We start from the raw sequence: 21,688 nt of genomic DNA, 5'->3' as shown, positions 1-21,688 counted from the left end.
TTCTGTAGAAACCGGGCCGAATCTCTAGTCAGGTGCGTTTCGACCAAAGCCACAATATGAGGATGATAACGCTTTATCTGGAAAAAAACCTTAATTCTTTTCCGAGGAGACTTGAGACCCCTCACGTTCCCGGTCATACATATAACTTCAGAACCCATATTCCTTTATCCGAACATGGCACATATTATCACATAAATGAAAATTATTATTATAGGCATCATGTAATGACTCTTGACAGCAGTACCTACAAAAACAACAACAAACAAAACTTTTGAAATAAAGAACAAGAGAAAATTCAAAGATAAAGGAGCAAAGTCCTACCCTCCTATCTTGGATTGAATTAGGGGATACCCTCACTAAACACAGTGTCCGGTATTGCTGTTAAATCGGACGCCAATGTGAAGAGCTCCGATTATTTGATTAGGAGAAATGTTCCAACTAATTACCAGTAAATCAGGACTTCTGCCCACGAGCATCTTTATGGGAACCGCACCCATTCTATTGCCGCCACCGTATTCGTAAAAAATATAGAGGAACCTTCATGGACAATTCAGAGTCGAGCTGGGTATAACATTGAATAGAGAACATTCTTTTCCCTGAGCTGCTTCTTAACTTCCGTAAATTGGGCCCGCTGCTTCTGAAGTTCCATAGAGAAATCAGGGAATGTCGAAATCGTGGCACCATTGAACTTAATAGGGCTTTTTTGTCTTGCAATCCTTAATATAGCATCTCGGTTTTTGCAATTGAGAAGACGTGCCAGAAAAGGTCTAGGCGGAGTACCTGGTGGAAGTGGCCTTGTGGGGACTCTATGATCCCTTTCCACAGAAAATGTAGAAGAGAAATCGTCCCCCAAAGTGTCTTTTAGTTAGCCTTCTAAGAAATTCTCAGGTTGTTGGCCTTCTAAGCGTTCCGGCAGACCTATAATCCGGATATTGTTCCGGCGCAGTCTGTTTTCAAGGTCGTCTGCCTTTTGTTTCCAGGCATTTATGGAGCCAGCCATTTTTGTTAGTTTAGTCTGCATGGGTGTAAAGTTATCTTCCAGATGGGATACTCTCGATTCAACTTCTGTAATACGACTACTCTTAGCTTGCATATCCTGCCGGAGACGTCCCTCCTCAGAATGCACATCCTCTATTTTCCCAGTCAGGGATGTTCTAGATAAAGATATGAAATTCAAGGTAAAAGAAAGCGGTCACTAGGGAGCGCTGTGAGGGTCACAGTTAAAATTTAAAGCAAAAGGTCCACCGCAGCTCCAGTCGTTAACCTTCTAGGAGGATACAAAATGCAGTAAAGAATAGTAATAATGGTCCTAGGAGCGTTAAAATCCTTGTTTTGGTCTCATTTCCAGCGCTCCTAGGACCGTCTTTACTGCTAGTTAAAGATATGGCCTGCAATAACTGTTCAGATGCCTGTCTAAGGGTTAGATCCTCCTGCTTACCACCCTCTTCAACATCAGAAATACGGTTTTTACGTTGATCCGTAGCTTTAGCATGTGATGAAGTATTCCTAAGGGATCGTGCACTTTCAGACGGACCAGTCCTTGCAAATTCTTTTAGTTTATCAGCCACCCCTGAGCTTCTGGGACGACTCATGGTTAATAATAGTGTATTATGGCAAGCTGAGTAGTATAATTATAGAGTCTCCTCTTCACCTAAGACCATCCGCAGCAGTGTTGTGATAAAGAGTATATATCATTCAGCTCTGGGCAGATTTATAGAGCGGAGTGTGGGATCCTGTGACAGATTTGCTAGTGTTATGCAAGTCCTGTGTAGCAGAACGAAATACAGCGCCTGCAGAGACAGCGGTAGGAGTATAGAGACCCCTAAGGTGGTGGGAGCCAACGTGTCGGTAATTTATCACCTAAGGGAGCGTGGGGCTCATATCTCAGAGCACACACCGTGCCTCCCTCACAAGTACCTCCAAGATACAGCCGCGCCGCTCCATCAGCCCTCTCAGGAGCAAAATCCACTGTGCCGTGCCTCTCCCTGATAGACGCATAGCAAAAAATGGCCGCTGTCCACAAGCCCTGTCTTCCTACCGGAGCCTTCACAAGGCCCGACGCACCGGGGGGAGCCACACACCATAGCTCCCTGAGTACCGGATTTCACTGCTGGCAGGTAGATGCACTTATCTGCGGTTATGTTCAGGATTATGGCCAGGATTATGGGAGCTCCGTCTAGCTGCGTCCTCTTGGCTCCTCTAAATCGCTCCGTTCCCCCCTCGGGCTCAATTTATTATGAACATCTAAGATACAAATGTAATAATTCTTTTTTTCCCAATTTTTTTTGGGGGGGAAACAGGGGGGGTGGTCTTATAGTCAGAACGTACTTACAGTTATCGTGGTAGCAGCAGGAGTCGAGCGATTCTTCTGGTGGTCCGACACCACAGTGCGATGATCTCGCTCCCATCCCAGGCTGGTGCAGCTGATTCAGTGGTGTGGGGGGCTCCAATGACATTTTGTGAAAGCCCGGAGGCCCTGCATTTCTATTGCCTCGATTCTGTAGCCCCCGGGAAAATTGCTGCTGAAGGCGGCACCTGCGCAGATTGAGATTTCGGCTCTGAGATCTCGTCTCCCCAGATCTCAGGACAAGATCTTGTTGCCGAGATCTGGGCAATCACTCTGGTCCCTGGGAAAATGGCTGGCGACGCATGCACAGATTGAGATCCTGGTTCCGACATCATGGTGCCAAGATCTCAATCTGCGCATGTGCCGCCTCCTAGAGGCCACAGCATTGAGGCAATAGAAGTGCGGGGGCTTCAGGCTTTCACAAAATGTCACCATAGCCCACCGCACCACAGAACCAGTCTTGGTCATATCGCTGGACTACCAAACACTCCCTGTGACTCTGCTCCACCATCGCTGACAATATCCCCAGGTAAGCTGAATTCAGAACTGTAAAACAGACCCCCATTTGATGCATTAAAAATTTTTTCCCCATTTTCCTTCTGAAAACTTGGGTTGCATCTTAGGGTCCGGTGTGTTTTATAGTCCAATAAATATAGTACATTTCCTTATAATTTAATACATTTAAGATGTTTCAATGTAACAGCAGTAACTATGGAATGACCCAAAAGTCTAAATCAACTTTATCTCCCAATGTCACCCTAGTCTTTCCGTCCCATCTCTTGGGTCATTTTTTATTTACATATATATTTTTCTCCATCTTAATTTTTTTGTGGATTGTGTCTTTGTTTGCTTTACCGTTATGCCAGCAAGGCTCTGTTTATTTTGCTGAACCCTGCCAAGGTTTATGCTACCTATAATAGACCAGCAGGTTATATAACAACAGAACTGTTCCTGTGTCTACATTGTTAAGCAGCTGAGTGAATCAACCCTTCTCACGTGGTGGAGAATGCGGGCAAAATTCCAGGAACATGCATAGAGAATTGTGGACAACTGCATGTCCTGGGTAAAATCCGCCATCCAGCACGAGACATCAGGCAGCATGGAGGAGCTTGTGAAACATCTCATCCAGGTAAAGCAGCAGCACCAGCTCAACAGTCAACAGCAGCAATTGGCACAACAGGAGACATAAGCTGTTAGCACAGCAGCTTTAAAAACAGCAGCAGTGACAGCAGCAGGAGGTGCTAACACAGCAAATGGAGCTCCTTGCAGAGGCAGTTCTTGAAAGGCCGACGGTCTCCTCACCATCTCCAGGTGATGATGCGTATATCCGGAAAACAGTAAGACAAAACATGCAGAAAATAACCCCGTGTGGTGATGTGGAGGCCTTTTTGACTGTTTTTGAGAGGGTGGCTAAACGGGAGAAGCTTCCGCCGGAGAAGTGTGCGGATACTGGTGCAATATCTGTCAGAGGAACCTTACAAGGTGTATTACGACTTGTCTCCAGGATGTCAAAAAATACTAAAACATTAAAAACTGAAATTCTGGCACTCCTGGAAGTAATGATGTCTGTAAGGCTTCTTTCACATTTCCGTCGGTACGGGGCCGTCACAAACCGTCGGCCCGACGTATTGACGGACATTGTGCAAATTTGTGCACAACGTGGGCAGCGGATGCAGTTTTTAGATGCATCCGCTGCCCATTCTGAAGTCCGGGGAGGACGGGGCGGAGTTCTGGCCGCGCATGTGCGGTTGGAAATGGCGGATCCGACGGACGAAAAAAACATTCCCTTGAACATTTTTTCATCACGACGGTCTGCCAAAACACGACGTATCCAGTGCATGATGGATGCGACGTGTGGCCATCCGTCCGCAATAAAAGTCTATGGCAAAAAAATGCATCCTGCGGGCACATTTGCAGGATCCATTTTTTTACCAAAACGACGGATTGCGACAGATGGCAAAAAACGCAAGTGTGAAAGTAGCCTAAGGCTTCAGCGATTCCACCGCTAACAACAAACCCCCTCGCTCCCAAGTGTTTGATTTGTTGCACTTAGTCCGAAAGTGGCTACAGCCAGAGACTTCCACTTTGGCCCAGATGGTTGAGCATGTGGTGATGGACAGGTTCATCCATTCCCTTCGTCGGGCAAAACAGACCTGGGCTGCCCAGGGTGACCCTTGAAATGCGGATGACCTGGTTGGCCTGGTGGAGAGATACCAGGAATTCAAAAAAATCCATCGGGAAACCGGATGTCGCTACTTCCTCATACTGGGATACCCGAAGGAGGGTGGCTAGACCCACATATGGGGGACGTTCCAATCCTGCTGAAGGATCCCCTAAGGCTGTTATGAAGGATGTGGTCTGTTGTGGTGCCACTATCCTGGACAAGTAGCAACCTGGTGTCATATGTCCCCTGAACCCATTGACTGCAGCCTAGGCAGGCACTGCTCCATTATGTCTTTCTGGCCAGCAGTCATGTGCTGTGTCAGTCAATGGGGTAATGGTTCTGGGACTTTTTGACTCTGGAAGTCTGATGACCCTAATCAGCGCTGCACTGCCCCATCTGTTAATCCCTAACAAGTTTGTGGGCGTCTGCTGCATACAAGGAGACACCAACCATGAGGTTGGTGTAGTAAAAGACTTAATCCATTCTGTCATACTAGGGCGGGATTTTTCTGTTTTGGAATTTGTGGCAAAACGGGGCTGAACAGAGTGTCCTGGTCAAAAGCCAGGCCCCTCTGAAGGCGATTTCATCAAAACTAAGAGGTAGAGCATCTATTAGTTCCAGGACCATACCGGCGGACGGTTTTAGACATGGCCCATTTGCATGTTTTCAGTGGGCATCTACAGGTAGAGAAAACTTTGGCGAGAGTGCTACAGAGGTTCTAATGGCCAGGGTATTACTGAGAGATCCTAAATTATTGTAGATCCTGCCGCACCTGTCAGATAACTGCTCCTCCTTTTTACTTCTAAAACCTCTTAGTCCCGTTGCCTGTGATAGAGAAGCCCTTTGAGAGGATTGGTATGGACCTGGTAGTTCCCCTTGTTAAATCAGCACGCGGCCATAAGTACATCTTAGTGGCCATGGACTACGTGACCCGGTACCCAGAAGCGGTGCCACTGAGGAACGTTTCGGCTAAGGGTAGCGCTTGGGAGTTCATCCATATATTGGTCAGAACCAGTTTTGCCCAAGGAGATTGTGACGGACCAGGGTACCCCATTTATGAGCAAAGTGATGCGGGAGCTGTGCAAGTCCTCCAGATTGCCCAACTGCAAACATCCATTTACCATCCGCAGACTGATAGCCTGGTGGAGCGCTGCAATAAGACCTTGAAGGCCATGCTCAAGAGAGAAGGACGGTCAAGACTGGGACTATCTGCTCCCGTTCCTGCTCTTTTCTATCAGAGAAGTCCCAAAGGCCTCCCATGGCTTCTTGCCATTTGAGGTCCTGTACAGCTGACATCCACGAGCAGGGCTGCCACTAGAAATTTCGGGACTCCCTTGAGAGTCTGACCAAGCTTCACCCTAGCCCCACTACCACCCCTCGAACCAGCCACAATCCAATCTTCCTCTCTTGGAAAAACTCCACTTCTGCACCATATCCGCACACATTTACAGTCCCCATCACCATTTGGAAGAGCATTAAACAGCAAGGTGGATTGCTGCTGAGGGGAAAAAGAAAAAAAACCTCTTTAAATTTTCAGCTTAGCGAGTGTGACTTGAGCTCAAGTGCGAACGGCGGTAAGTGTGTGACTTGTGATTCAGTGACTTTGGATTCAGGGAGTTTTCAAGGGAGGAATTACTGAATTGCTGTCTGTAGCATTTATTTTTTATTTAACTTTTCTGTCTGGTGCAATCCCAATTAAGAAATATGCTCCACTATTGCCAATGCCATCCAGTGCACATCTTGCCACATGTATGCAGACCTTGAGCGTCCGGTCGAGGGTGCATACTGCTGTGCGAGATGTGAGCACGTTGTGCATTTGGAAGCCCAGATTCTGAGTCTAAATGTGCAGCTGGTAAAACTGAGATCCATTGACAATATGGAAAGGAGTCTTCTGCTCACTAAGCAGACGCTCAATGGGTTAGATGAGGGGGGATGGTAGGATGGAGCTACAGGACAGTGGAGCAGCAAGCTGGGTGACAGTTATAAGGCCGGTTAGAGGGAAGAGGGCCAGGGAGGATAGTCCTGATCTGGCACACCCCAATAAGTTTGCTAAGTTGGCAGATGATGGGGTGCCAGTACAGGGGTAGCACTGCTGCAGCCAGGTATGTCCTCTGAAAGCTGGAGGAGTGTCTGCTCCAGTAAGGAGGGAAATAGGAGAGCAGGGCCGGCCAGACAGGTGCTGGTAGTGGGGGACTCAATTATTAGGGGAACAGATAGGGCAATCTGTCACAAAGACAGGGATCGTCGAACGGTGTGCTGCCTACCTGGTGCTCGAGTCCAACACATCGCTGATCGGGTTTACAGATTACTGGGAGGGGCTGGTGAGTACCCAGCGGTTATGGTGCACATTGGCACAAATGGCGAAGTTAGAGGTAGTTGGAAGATCCTTAAAAACGATTTCAGGGAATTAGGCTGTGAGCTGAAAGCAAGGACCTCCAACGTGGTATTTTCTGAAATACTGCCTGTACCACCCCAGAGAGGCAACAGGAGATTAGGGAGATTAATAAGTGGCTCAAGAATTGGTGTAGGAAGGAGGGGTTTGGGTTCCTGTAGAACTGGGCCGACTTCTCAGTTGGCTACAGGTTCTACGCTAGGGACGTGCTGCACCTCAATAGGGAAGGTGCATCTGTGCTGGGGGAGAAAATGGCTAGAAGGTTGGAGGAGTGTTTAAACTAGGGATTGGGGGGAGGGTATTCATTTTATAGGAGGGGAAAATAGTGCAGATAGAGAGCTGGGCACAAATAAGGAGGTTGGGGGTGGCATGGGGGGTGGGGTTAGAACAATTAATAATTTAAGAAAGAATAGAGGTACAGAAAGATACATAAAGTGCATGTATACTAATGCCAGAAGCCTCGCCAACAAAATGGGCGAATTAGAATTAATGTTGTTGGAGCATAATTATGACATGGTGGGGATAACTGAAACGTGGCTGGATGAGAGTCATGACTGGGCTGTTAACTTGCAGGGCTATAGCCTGTTCAGAAATGACCGTACAGATAAGCAAGGGGGAGGTGTGTGTCTATATGTAAAATCATCATTAAAACCTATTCTGCGTGATAATATAGGTGAATTATGAAAATGTAGAGTAAGGGGGAAAAATAAGTTACTGATAAGGGTTTGTTGTAAGTCTATAAGAAATAATATGATGTATAAGAAATAATGGAAGCAACGGAGAATATCCTCATAAAGCAAATAGATGAAGCTGCGACTCGATGAAGCTACAACTATGAGAGACAATTACCTTTCACAACTGGTTCAGGACCCAACAAGAAGGGGGGGCACTGCTAGACCTAATATAAAACAACAGGCCAGACCGCATAGCAAATATAAGGGTTAGGGGTCACTTGGGGAATAGTGATCACAAAATAATAAGTTTTCATGTATCCTTTAATGAGATGTGTAGTAGAGGGGTTACAAGGACACTAAACTTCAGGAGGGCAAATTTCCAACAGATGAGAGATGATCTTGGTGCAACTGGGACAATATCGTGAGAAATAAAAATACAAAAAGAAAATAGGAGACATTTATTAGTATCCTGGATAGGACCTGTGCACAGTATATACCCTATAGGAATAAACATACTAGAAATAGGAGGAAACCAATATGGCTAAATAGAGCTGTAAGGGGCGCAATAAGTGACAAAAGGAAAGCATTTAGAGAATTAAAGGAAGTAGGTAGTGATGAGGCATTAAATAAAAATACAGAAAATTAAATTCTGTAAAAAGCAAATCAAGGCAGCAAAAATTGAGACAGAGAGACTCATTGCCAGAGAGTAAAAATAATCCCAAAATATTCTTTAACTACGTAAATAGTAAGAAACTAAAAAATGATAGTGTTGGCCCCCTTAAAAATAGTCTGGGTGAAATGGTGGATGAGTATGAAGAAAAAGCCAATATGCTAAATAACTTTTTTTTCATCAGTATTTACACAAGAAAATCCCATGGCAGACAATATGATCAGTGATAACAAAAATTCCCCATTAAATGTCACCTGCTTAACCCAGCAGGAAGTACGGCGGTGACTAAAAATCACTGAAATTGGCAAATCTCTGGGCCTGGATGGGAAACACCCCCAAGAACAGCAGGAATTAAGTACAGTCATTGATAGACCATTATTTTTAATCTTTAAAGACTCCATAATAACAGGGTCTGTACCACAGGACTGGCGTATAGCAAATGTGGTGCCAATATTCAAAATGGGACAAAAACTGAGCTCGGTAAGTATAGGCCAGTAAGCTTAACCTCTACTGTGGGTAAAATCCTGGAGGGCATTCTAAGAGATGCTATGGGTTTAGTAGGGACCGTTCATGTCAGACTAATCTGATCAGTTTCTATGAAGAGTTAAGTTCCAGGCTGAACAAAGGGAATGCAGTGAATGTAGTATATATGGACTTTTCAAAAGCTTTTGATATGGTGCCACACAAACGGTTGATACATAAAATGAGAATAATGGGGATAGGGGAAAATATGTGTAAGTGGGTTAAGAGCTGGCTCAGGGATAGGAAACAAAGGGTGGTTATAATTGGAGCACACTCGGACTGGGTCGCAGTTAGCAGTGGGGTACCACAGGGGTCAGTATTGGGCCCTCTTTTTAACATATTTATTAATGACCTTGTAGGGGGCATACAGAGCAGAATTTCAATATTTGCAGATGACACTAAACTCTGCAGGGTAATCAATACAAAGGAGGACAATTTTATACTACAGGATGATTTATGTAAACTAGAAGCTTGGGCTGATAAATGGCAAATGAGCTTTAAAGGGGATAAATGTAAGGTCATGCACTTGGGTAGAAGTAATAAGATGTATAACTATGTGTCTAATTCTAAAACTCTAGGCAAAACCATTAATGAAAAAGACCTGGGTGTATGGGTGGATGACAAACTCATATTCAGTGGCCGGTGTCAGGCAGCTGCTACAAAGGCAAATAAAATAATGGGATGCATTAAAAGAGGCATATATGCTCATGAGGAGAACATAATTTTACCTCTATACAAGTCACTAGTTCGACCACACTTAGAATACTGTGCACAGTTCTGGTCTCCGGTGTATAAGAAAGACATAGCTGAACTAGAGCGGGTGCAGAGAAGAGCGACCAAGGTTATTAGAGGACTGGGGGGTCTGCAATACCAAGATAGGTTATTACACTTGGGGTTATTAAATTTGGAAAAACGAAGGCTAAGGGGTGATCTTATTTTAATGTATAAATATATGAGGGGACAGTACAAAGACCTTTCTGATTATCTTTTTAATCATAGACCTGAGACAGGGACAAGGGGGCATCCTCTACGTTTGGAGGAAAGAAGCTTTAAGCATAATAACAGACGCGGATTCTTTACTGTAAGAGCAGTGAGACTATGGAACTCTCTGCCGTATGATATTGTAATGAGTGATTCATTACTTAAATTTAAGAGGGGACTGGATGCCTTTCTTGAAAAATATGTTACAGGTTATATATACTAGATTCCTTGATAGGGCGTTGATCCAGGGATCTAGTCTGATTGCCGTATGTGGAGTCGGGAAGGAATTTTTTTTCCCCAGTGTGGAGCTTAGGCTAGGTTCACATTGCGTTAATGGGTTAACGCTAACTGACTGCGTTGCATGGCAAAAATGTCGCAATTAACGCCGTGCAACGGGTCCGTTAGCGCACGCATTGACAGCAATGTGATTTTTTGCTGTAGCGCATCACTAGCGCATGCCATTTTCGGCACGCGCTAGCGATGTGCCGTTCTTTTGTGACAGACCTCGGACGCTGCTTGCAGCGTCCGAGGTCCGTTCCTCGCACAAATCGGGGATCTGCGCTAGCGGGGACGCCGAACGCGGACCCTATACAAACATTGTGTTAGCGCAATCCGCTAGCGCTATACGCTTAACGGATTGCCCGAACGCAATTTGAACCTAGCCTTACTCTTTGCCACATGGGTTTTTTTTGCCTTCCTCTGGATCAACATGTTAGGGCATGTTAGGTTAGGCTATGTGTTGAACTAGATGGACTTTAAGGATATGTGCACACGTTCAGGATTTCTCGCAGAAAATTCCTGAGAAAAACCGGACATTTTCTGCAAGAAATCTGCATGCGGTTTTGACGCGTTTTTTTCCAGACACTTCCCAATGCATTTTGTAGTGGGAAATCCGCAAAATAAAACGCAAAATGAACATGCTGCGGTTTGTACCGCGATGCGTTTTTTTCACGGAAAAAAACGCATCATGTGCACAAAACATGCGGAATTCATTCTAAATGATGGGATGCTTATTGAATACGGTTTTATAGCGCTTTTATCGTGAAAAAACGCGAAAAAACTGCAATGTGTGCACACAGCCTTAAAGTCTTCCATCAACCTTAATAACTATGTTACATACATAACCAGCAGCTTTTGTTTGGGCCAAAAGATTTTCTAATCCGCCACTATGACATAGTAGACTCTTTTGGCCTGGGCTCTACTCTACTGTAACTTACTGCTAGGGTTGGTGGATTTCACTGGGTATCCTTTAAGACAAAAAAGTCCAGGAAGGTTGGGTAATCTTGAAATACCGGATTACTCACCGGTAATGCTCTTTTATAGAGCCCACGACAGCACCCACGAGAGAGGGGATCCGCCCCTAGGAACAGGAAACCTACAGAGAGATAAAAGGGGCGGCCCCCCCTCGCTCCTCAGTTGTTTTACAGAGAATAGGAGGAACCGCCGCCAGGTTTTTAGTTAATAGGTTCAGGTATATATACATATTTACAACCTTATACTATATACTTCTAATATTTACACCTCACCAAAAAAGCACCACGTGCAACTAAGAAAAATGGGAGGGATGTGAATGGGTGCTGTCGTGGGCTCTATAAAAGAGCATTACCGGTGAGTAATCCGGTATTTTCCATTCGCCACGACAGCACCCACGAGAGATTTTCAGAGACTATAAATTGGGTGGGTTAACTGAGTCAAGAACCGAAACCCCAAAGGTAAGATCAGAAGCCGCGGATAGGTCTAATCTATAGTGCCTATAGAAGGTGCCCGGTGAAGCCCAAGTTGCGGCCTTACATATAAGTTCTATTGGCACGTTTGCCCTTTCTGCCCAGGAAGTTGATACGGCCCTTGTGGAATGAGCCCCCACATGCATCGGAGGATCTCTTCCTTTGGCTCTGTAAGCCAAGGTTATGGCTTCTCTGATCCAACGAGATAACGTCCCCTTCGTGACTCTGGATCCTTTGGTTCTACCCTGAAAAGACACAAACAGGGCCCTACTCTTCCTCCAGTCCCTAGTTCTCTCTAAATAGGCTAGAATAGTTCTCTTAACATCTAGGGTATGAAGTCTTACTTCCTCTGGAGATGAGTGGTTCTTATAAAAAGTAGGTAATACGATCTCTTGGGATCTATGAAAACTAGTGGCCACCTTAGGTAGGTAACATGGATCTGTTTTCAAAACTATTCTATCAGGTGTTATAGATAGGTATGGAGGATCGATTGACAACTCCTGCAGATCACTCACTCTTCTAGCTGATACCAAAGCTACTAATAATATTGCTTTCAATGAAATGTTCTTCAATGAGGCTGCATGAATAGGCTCAAATGGGCTTTGTGTCAATGCATCTAGGACCAAAGATAGATCCCACTGGGGCACCTGTGGGATATTTATTGGTTTCGATCGTTCACATGCAGATATAAAACGGGATATCCATCTATCACCTGCGATATCATAACTGAAAAGGGCCCCTAATGCTGATACCTGAACTTTCAAAGTATTAACCAAAAGTCCCAATTCCAGTCCTTTTTGCAAAAACTCCAGTATTGAAAATATAGGCACCTCTGAAGAAATTTGTGTAGTGTGAAACTGAAGAAATTTTTTCCAGATTCTAACAAATTTTGGTGGTAGAAGGCTTTCTACTCTTCATAAGGGTATCTATTAATCCACTAGAAAACCCTCGCCTGCTTAGTAATTGCCTCTCAAATTCCAAGCAGTTAAGTTCATGCCCTTCACCTGATGATGGAAAAACGGACCTTGAGACAGCATGTTGTCGGCCAGCGGCAGAATCCACGAGTCTGTCACCGACATGGCTCTGAGCCATGAAAACCATGGCCTCTTGGGCCAAAAGGGGGCTATTAACAGAACTCTTGCCCCTTCCTCTCTTATCTTTCTTATCACCAAGGGCTATAGATTCCATGGGGGAAATGCGTATGCCAGGTCGAATGTCCATGGTACCTGAAGACAACTAATATGTCTGGATTGTCTAGCCTGCATAGTGAGGCAAACATCCTGACCTGTCGATTGGATCTTGTTGAAAACAAGTCTATTTGAGGCATGCCCCGCCGAGCTGTTATCATTTTGAAAATCTTCCTGTTGAGCATCCATTCCCCTTGATGAAGAGTATGACGACTGAGAAAATTGGCCTGAAAGTTGTCTACCCCTCTTATGTGTACCGCTGACAAGGACAACAGATGAGCTTCGGCTAACATTATGATGTCTGATGTCACCTCCATGAGAGTGTCCGACCGTGTACCTCCTTGACGGTTTAAATAGGCCACCGCAGAGGTGTTGTCGGAGAGGACCCTTGTGTGAGAGCCTCGCAGCTGAGGAAGAAAGTGGAGCAGGGAATAATATATAGCTCTCAATTCTTTTACATTAGAAGAATTACTATGCTCTGATCTGGACCAGAGACCCTGGACCATCTGATCCTGAAAATGTGCTCCCCAACCATCAGGACTAGCATCTGTGGTAACTATATTTGAAGGAGTGATTACCCACAGGACTCCTTTTGACAGATTTCCCCAATCTAACCACCAAGTGAGGGACTGTACCACTTCTGACGGAAGAAAAACTATCTGATCTAGACATCCCTGATTTTCAATACTCTCCTGTAATATAAATCTCTGCAGCTGCCTGGTATGAAACTGTGCCCACTCAACTGCAGGAATACAAGAAGTTAAAGACCCCAGCAATGACATGGCACTTCTCAAAGTCATACTACGCCTATTGATTGCTAAGTTCACTTTATCAATTATGGAGGTCTTTTTGCTATCTGGCAGGCAACATATTTGCTCAACTGAATCTAAAAGGAGGCCAAGGAACTTCTGACATGTAACAGGCCGGAGTCTGGATTTCTCCCAATTAATAATCCAACCAAGAGATTGCAATGAAAAGGCTACCTCTTCCAATCTCTGTTCACACTGTAGGGAGTCCTTTCCCACTATTAGTAGATCATCTAGATACGGGATGACTAGTGTGTCTTTTAACCGCAAAAAAAGACATTACTTCCAACAACAATTTCGTGAACATCCTTGGAGCCATAGATAGGCCAAAGGGCATTGCCCTGTATTGCAGATGACAAACCTGACCATCTATTACAACTGCCATTCTAAGAAACTGCTGGTGTAACCGGTGTATAGGCAGATGGTAGTAAGCATCCTTAAGATCCAGTACCACCATGTAACAGTTGGGAAATAAATTTTTAATGGCTGACCGAATGGACTCCATTTTAAAGGCTTTAGGTCTTATGAAGGTGTTTAACTTCCTCAAATTAAATATAGTCCTAAAGGACCCATCAGGCTTAGTTATCAGAAATAAGGGAGAATAAAAGCCCTTTCCTATTTCAGATGGTGGAACTTTTATTAATACTTGTTTGGACAAAAGAGATTTGATTTCAGTTTCCAGCGCTTCTTGCTGCAGCCTGGATTTTAGGGATGTAAGAAGAAAAGAATCCGGAGGTATTCGGATGAGGTCTAAGGTGAGACCTGACGAAATTAAATTTAAAGGCCCATGTATTAGCCGTTATCTCTTTCCATTGTCCAACAAATTGCAGCAATCTACCGCCCACCGGTGGAATAGGGTTCACGGAACTTATCCGCTGGTTTGAAGGGGCGCTTGCTGAACAAATTGCCCTTCTGCCTGAACTCCCTGTTACTCCAGCGGTCTTTAAAGCCTCCTTTCCTTCCAAATGGTGGCTTCCTGAACGCCCTTCTGTAGGAAGGAATAAAGGGATTAGGAAACCCCTTTTTCCTTTCGCCCGCCTTAGTGAGAATGTCATCCAGGACAGCTCCAAAGAGGTACTCACCCTGGCAGGGAATGGCACACAACTTAGCCCTGGATTGGGCGTCTCCCTTCCAGTTCTTTAGCCACAATGCTCGACGGGCCGTATTTGAGAGATTAGCTGATCTAGCTGCCAGGCGGAGTGTTATGTAGGCAATCCAGTGACACAGTGTGCCAGCAATCAGAGCACATACAGTGATCTGACAATAACCCAAAAACAATAGAACGAGCTCTGAGACGTGGAATCTCTGTAGACCGCAATACCTGAACCTATCCTAAACACAACTAAAGGCTGCTGTGGATTGCGCCTGACACTACCTATGCAACTCGGCACAGCCTGAGGAGCTGACTAGCCTGAAGATAGAAAAACAAGCCTGACTTGCCTCAGAGAAATACCCCAAAGGAAAAGGCAGCCCCCCACATATAATGACTGTTAGCAAGATGAAAAGACAAACGTAGGGATGAAATAGATTCAGCAAAGTGAGGCCCGATATTCTAGATAGAGCGAGGATAGCAAAGAGAACTTTGCAGTCTACAAAAAACCCTAAAGCAAAAAACCACGCAAAGGGGGCAAAAAGACCCACCGTGCCGAACTAACGGCACGGCGGTACACCCTTTGCGTCTCAGAGCTTCCAGCAAAACGAAATGACAAGCTGGACAGAAAAAGTAGCAACAAAAGCAAGAAGCACTTATCTAAGCAGAGCAGCAGGCCACAGGAAAGATCCAGAAGCTCAGATCCAACACTGGAACATTGACAAGGAGCAAGGAAGACAGAATCAGGTGGAGTTAAATAACAAAGCAGCCAACGAGCTCACCCGAACACCTGAGGGAGGAAGCTCAGAAGCTGCAGTACCACTTGTGACCACAGGAGTGAATTCAGCCACAGAATTCACAACAGTACCCCCCCCTTGAGGAGGGGTCACCGAACCCTCACCAGAGCCCCCAGGCCGACCAGGATGAGCCACATGGAAGGCACGAACAAGATCTGGAGCATGGACATCAGAGGCAAAAACCCAGGAATTATCTTCCTGAGCATAACCCTTCCATTTAACCAGATACTGGAGTTTCCGTCTAGAAACACGAGAATCCAAAATTTTCTCCACAATATACTCCAATTCCCCCTCCACCAAAACCGGGGCAGGAGGCTCAACAGATGGAACCATAGGTGCCACGTATCTCCGCAACAACGACCTATGGAATACATTATGTATGGAAAAGGAGTCTGGAAGGGTCAGACGAAAAGACACAGGATTGAGAATCTCAGAAATCCTATACGGACCAATAAAACGAGGTTTAAATTTAGGAGAGGAAACCTTCATAGGAATATGACGAGAAGATAACCAAACCAGATCCCCAACACGAAGTCAGGGACCCACACGGCGTCTGCGATTAGCGAAAAGTTGAGCCTTCTCCTGGGACAAGGTCAAATTGTCCACTACCTGAGTCCAGATCTGCTGCAACCTGTCCACCACAGAATCCACACCAGGACAGTCCGAAGACTCAACCTGTCCTGAAGAGAAACGAGGATGGAACCCAGAATTGCAGAAAAATGGAGAGACCAAGGTAGCCGAGCTGGCCCGATTATTAAGGGCGAACTCAGCCAACGGCAAAAAGGACACCCAATCATCCTGGTCTGCAGAAACAAAACATCTCAGATATGTTTCCAAGGTCTGATTGGTTCGTTCGGTCTGGCCATTAGTCTGAGGATGGAAAGCCGAGGAAAAAGATAGGTCAATGCCCATCCTACCACAAAAGGCTCGCCAAAACCTTGAAACAAACTGGGAACCTCTGTCAGAAACAATATTCTCAGGAATGCCATGCAAATGAACCACATGCTGGAAGAACAAAGGCACCAAATCAGAGGAGGAAGGCAATTTAACCAAGGGCACCAGATGGACCATTTTAGAAAAGCGATCACAGACCACCCAAATGACTGACATCTTTTGAGAAACGGGAAGGTCAGAAATGAAATCCATCGAAATATGTGTCCAAGGCCTCTTTGGGACCGGCAAGGGCAAAAGCAACCCACTGGCACGTGAACAGCAGGGCTTAGCCCTAGCACAAATCCCACAGGACTGCACAAAAGTACGTACATCCCGTGACAGAGATGGCCACCAGAAGGATCTAGCCACTAACTCTCTGGTACCAAAGATTCCAGGATGACCAGCCAACACCGAACAATGAAGTTCAGAGATAACTTTACTAGTCCACCTATCAGGGACGAACAGTTTCTCCGCCGGACAACGATCAGGTTTATTCGCCTGAAATTTTTGCAACACTCGCCGCAAATCAGGGGAGATGGCAGACACAATGACTCCTTCCTTGAGGATACTCGCCGGCTCAGATGAACCCGGAGAGTCGGGCACAAAACTCCTAGACAGAGCATCCGCCTTCACATTTTTAGAGCCCGGAAGGTACGAAATCACAAAATCGAAGCGGGCAAAAAATAACGACCAACGGGCCTGTCTAGGATTCAAGCGCTTGGCAGACTCGAGATAAGTAAGGTTCTTATGATCAGTCAATACCACCACGCGATGCTTAGCTCCTTCAAGCCAATGACGCCATTCCTCGAATGCCCACTTCATGGCCAGCAACTCTCGGTTGCCCACATCATAATTACGCTCAGCAGCCGAAAACTTCCTGGAAAAGAAAGCACATGGTTTCAACACTGAGCAACCAGAACCTCTCTGTGACAAAACCGCCCCTGCGCCAATCTCAGAAGCATCAACCTCGACCTGGAACGGAAGAGAAACATCTGGTTGACACAACACAGGGGCAGAACAAAAACGATGCTTCAACTCCTGAAAAGCTTCCACAGCAGCAGAAGACCAATTAACCAAATCAGCACCCTTCTTGGTCAAATCGGTCAATGGTTTGGCAATGCTAGAAAAATTACAGATGAAGCGACGATAAAAATTAGCAAAGCCCAGGAATTTTTGCAGACTTTTCAGAGCTGTCGGCTGAGTCCAATCCTGGATGGCTTGGACCTTAACCGGATCCATCTCGATAGTAGAAGGGGAAAAGATGAACCCCAAAAATGAAACTTTCTGCACACCGAAGAGACACTTTGATCCCTTCACAAACAAAGAATTAGCACGCAGGACCTGGAAAACCATTCTGACCTGCTTCACATGAGAGTCCCAATCATCTGAGAAGATCAAAATGTCATCCAAGTAAACAATCAGGAATTTATCCAGATACTCACGGAAGATGTCATGCATAAAAGACTGAAACACAGATGGAGCATTGGCAAGTCCGAACGGCATCACTAGATACTCAAAATGACCCTCGGGCGTATTAAATGCAGTTTTCCATTCATCTCCTTGCCTGATTCTCACCAGCTTATACGCACCACGAAGATCTATCTTAGTGAACCAACTAGCCCCCTTAATCCGAGCAAACAAGTCAGATAACAATGGCAAGGGATACTGAAATTTAACAGTGATCTTATTAAGAAGGCGGTAATCAATACATGGTCTCAGCGAACCATCCTTCTTAGCTACAAAAAAGAACCCTGCTCCCAGTGGTGATGACGATGGGCGAATATGTCCCTTCTCCAGGGATTCCTTCACATAACTGCGCATTGCGGCGTGTTCAGGCACGGATAAATTAAATAATCGACCTTTTATTGAATTTACTGCCAGGAATCAAATTGATAGCACAATCACAATCCCTATGCGGAGGTAGGGCATCGGACTTGGGCTCTTCAAATACATCCTGATAATCAGACAAGAACTCTGGGACCTCAGAAGGAGTGGATGACGAAATAGACAAAAATGGAACATCACCATGTACCCCCTGACAACCCCAGCGGGATACCGACATAGAGTTCCAATCCAATACTGGATTATGGGTTTGCAGCCATGGCAACCCCAACACGACCACATCATGCAGATTATGTAGCACCAGAAAGCGAATAACTTCCTGATGTGCAGGAGCCATGCACATGGTCAGCTGGGTCCAGTACTGAGGTTTATTCTTGGCCAAAGGTGTAGCATCAATTCCTCTCAACGGAATAGGACACCGCAAAGGCTCCAAGAAAAACCCACAACGTTTAGCATAATCCAAATCCATCAGATTCAGGGCAGCGCCTGAATCCACAAACGCCATGACAGAATACGATGACAAAGAGCATATCAAGGTAATGGACAGAAGGAATTTGGATTGTACAGTACCAATGACGGCAGACCTATCGAACCGCTTAGTGCGCTTAGGACAATCAGAAATAGCATGAGTGGAATCACCACAGTAGAAACACAGACCATTCAGACGTCTGTGTTCTTGCCATTCAACTCTGGTCATAGTCCTATCGCACTGCATAGGCTCAGGTTTAATCTTAGACAATACCGCCAAATGGTGCACAGATTTACGCTCGCGCAAGCGTCGACCGATCTGAATGGCCAAAGACATAGACTCATTCAAACCAGCAGGCATAGGAAAACCCACCATGACATCCTTAAGAGCCTCAGAGAGACCCTTTCTGAACAAAGCTGCCAGCGCAGATTCATTCCACAGAGTGAGTACTGACCACTTCCTAAATTTCTGACAATATACTTCTATATCATCCTGACCCTGGCACAAAGCCAGCAAATTTTTCTCAGCCTGATCCACTGAATTAGGCTCATCGTAAAGTAATCCGAGCGCCAGGAAAAACGCATTGACATTACTCAATGCAGGGTCTCCTGGCGCAAGAGAAAATGCCCAGTCCTGAGGGTCGCCGCGCAAAAAAGAAATAATAATCAAAACCTGTTGAGTAGGATTACCAGAAGAATGAGGTTTCAAGGCCAGAAATAGCTTACAATTATTTTTGAAATTAAGAAACTTATTTCTATCACCAAAAAACAAATCAGGAATAGGAATTCTTGGTTCTAACATAGATTTCTGATCAATAGTATCTTGAATCCTTTGTACATTTGTAACGAGATTATCCATTGAAGAGCACAGACCCTGAATATCCATGTCCACACCTGTGTCCTGAAACACCCAAATGTCTAGGGGAAAAAAAAGACTGAACACAGAGCTGAGAAAAAAAAATGATGTCAGAACTTCTTTTTTCCCTCTATTGAGAATCATTAGGTTGGCTCCTTGTACTGTTATGTAGGCAATCCAGTGACACAGTGTGCCAGCAATCAGAGCACATACAGTGATCTGACAATAACCCAAAAACAATAGAACGAGCTCTGAGACGTGGAATCTCTGTAGACCGCAATACCTGAACCTATCCTAAACACAACTAAAGGCAGCTGTGGATTGCGCCTGACACTACCTATGCAACTCGGCACAGCCTGAGGAGCTGACTAGCCTGAAGATAGAAAAACAAGCCTGAATTGCCTCAGAGAAATACCCCAAAGGAAAAGGCAGCCCCCCACATATAATGACTGTTAGCAAGATGAAAAGACAAACGTAGGGATGAAATAGATTCAGCAAAGTGAGGCCCGATATTCTAGATAGAGCGAGGATAGCAAAGAGAACTTTGCAGTCTACAAAAAACCCTAAAGCAAAAAACCACGCAAAGGGGGCAAAAAGACCCACCGTGCCGAACTAACGGCACGGCGGTACACCCTTTGCGTCTCAGAGCTTCCAGCAAAACGAAATGACAAGCTGGACAGAAAAAGTAGCAACAAAAGCAAGAAGCACTTATCTAAGCAGAGCAGCAGGCCACAGGAAAGATCCAGAAGCTCAGATCCAACACTGGAACATTGACAAGGAGCAAGGAAGACAGAATCAGGTGGAGTTAAATAACAAAGCAGCCAACGAGCTCACCAGAACACCTGAGGGAGGAAGCTCAGAAGCTGCAGTACCACTTGTGACCACAGGAGTGAATTCAGCCACAGAATTCACAACAGCGGAGAGAGTCTATTGAGGCATCAGATATAAATGCCGCAGCCCCCTTGATCAATGGAATGGAGGCTCGCAACTTCTCCCTGGACACGCCACTTCTGATGTTCTGATCTAGCTGCTCCAGCCAGACCAACATGGATCTACTAGTACATGTAGCGGAGATTGCAGGTTTAAATGTAGTCACACAGGCTTCCCATGATTTTTTGAGAAGCGCATCAGATTTTCTGTCCATTGGGTCGGACAAAGAACCCGCATCCTCTACCGGTAAAGCGGAACGGCGAGCGGTAGATGCTACAGCCGCATCAACCTTTGGTACCTTAGCCCAGGTGGCCAAGTCCTCGTCATCAAAGGGGTAGCGTCTCTTACAGGACACCGGCACAAACCCCTTTTGACCCTTACTCCATTCTTTCTTGACCAGGTCCTCTATAGCCTGGTTCACTGGAAGCACATGGCCCTTTCGCTGAGAAAGACCCGCGAACATCACCCTCCTGCTGAGTTTGAGGCTCTTTTAATTCAGAAACCCCCATAGTACTCCTTACGGATTTAACTAAGTTATTTATGCCATCAGTGGGAAAGCAGACATAGTCCTCTTCATCTGATGAACCTGATAACTGAGAGACATCTGACTTGACCTCCCCACTTTCTGCCGACGTGTCAGCTTTAGGCGAGGATGCTCTGCTAACTCTCCTCTCCATATTTACAGACGGACTGCCTCGTAAACTCTGAAGCTCCTCCCGAATCATAAGACGTATCTCATTCATTTTAACGGACTCTTCCTGCCGCAGGGTGTTATCTATACAAGCCTGGCACAATTTTTTTGTTATAACCATCAGGCAAGGGCTCAGTACATATTGCACACTGCATGTGCTTGATCTTCCCAGTCCTCTTTCCCTACAATTACATAAGGAGAGGACACCAACATAAGCCTTCATGAAGCTAAGTAAACACTCACCCCGAAGTATCTGTATATACCGGGTCTCGGCTCTTTTGTTCGGCCTGGGGTGTGCCACGGGACAACCTCCTCCCTGACTTGTCAGTGGAGTCGCTCACTTTTGCACCACTTCTCTTCCTGACATTCTCACTGGGTACAATTAACTCCTCTATAGGGCGTTCAGAAATCTCCTCATGGGACGACATGTTGTCTCCCTTCCAGACGCACCTCCTACACAGCTGAGCTGTAATTTATAGCGCCAGTCTCACACACCCCTTCTTCCCCTTTTTTTTTTTTCTTACCAGTGCCGTAGTGTAGCCCAGGGGGGAGGATTGCTCATAAATTTCAATATGGCGGCGCCCCCGGAAGTGAAAGCGCGACCCCGGAGTTGA

This window comes from Ranitomeya imitator, chromosome 7, assembly GCF_032444005.1.
Source record: "Ranitomeya imitator isolate aRanImi1 chromosome 7, aRanImi1.pri, whole genome shotgun sequence".
Classification (NCBI taxonomy): Eukaryota; Metazoa; Chordata; class Amphibia; order Anura; family Dendrobatidae; genus Ranitomeya; species Ranitomeya imitator.
This window is presented reverse-complemented; position numbering follows the sequence as displayed.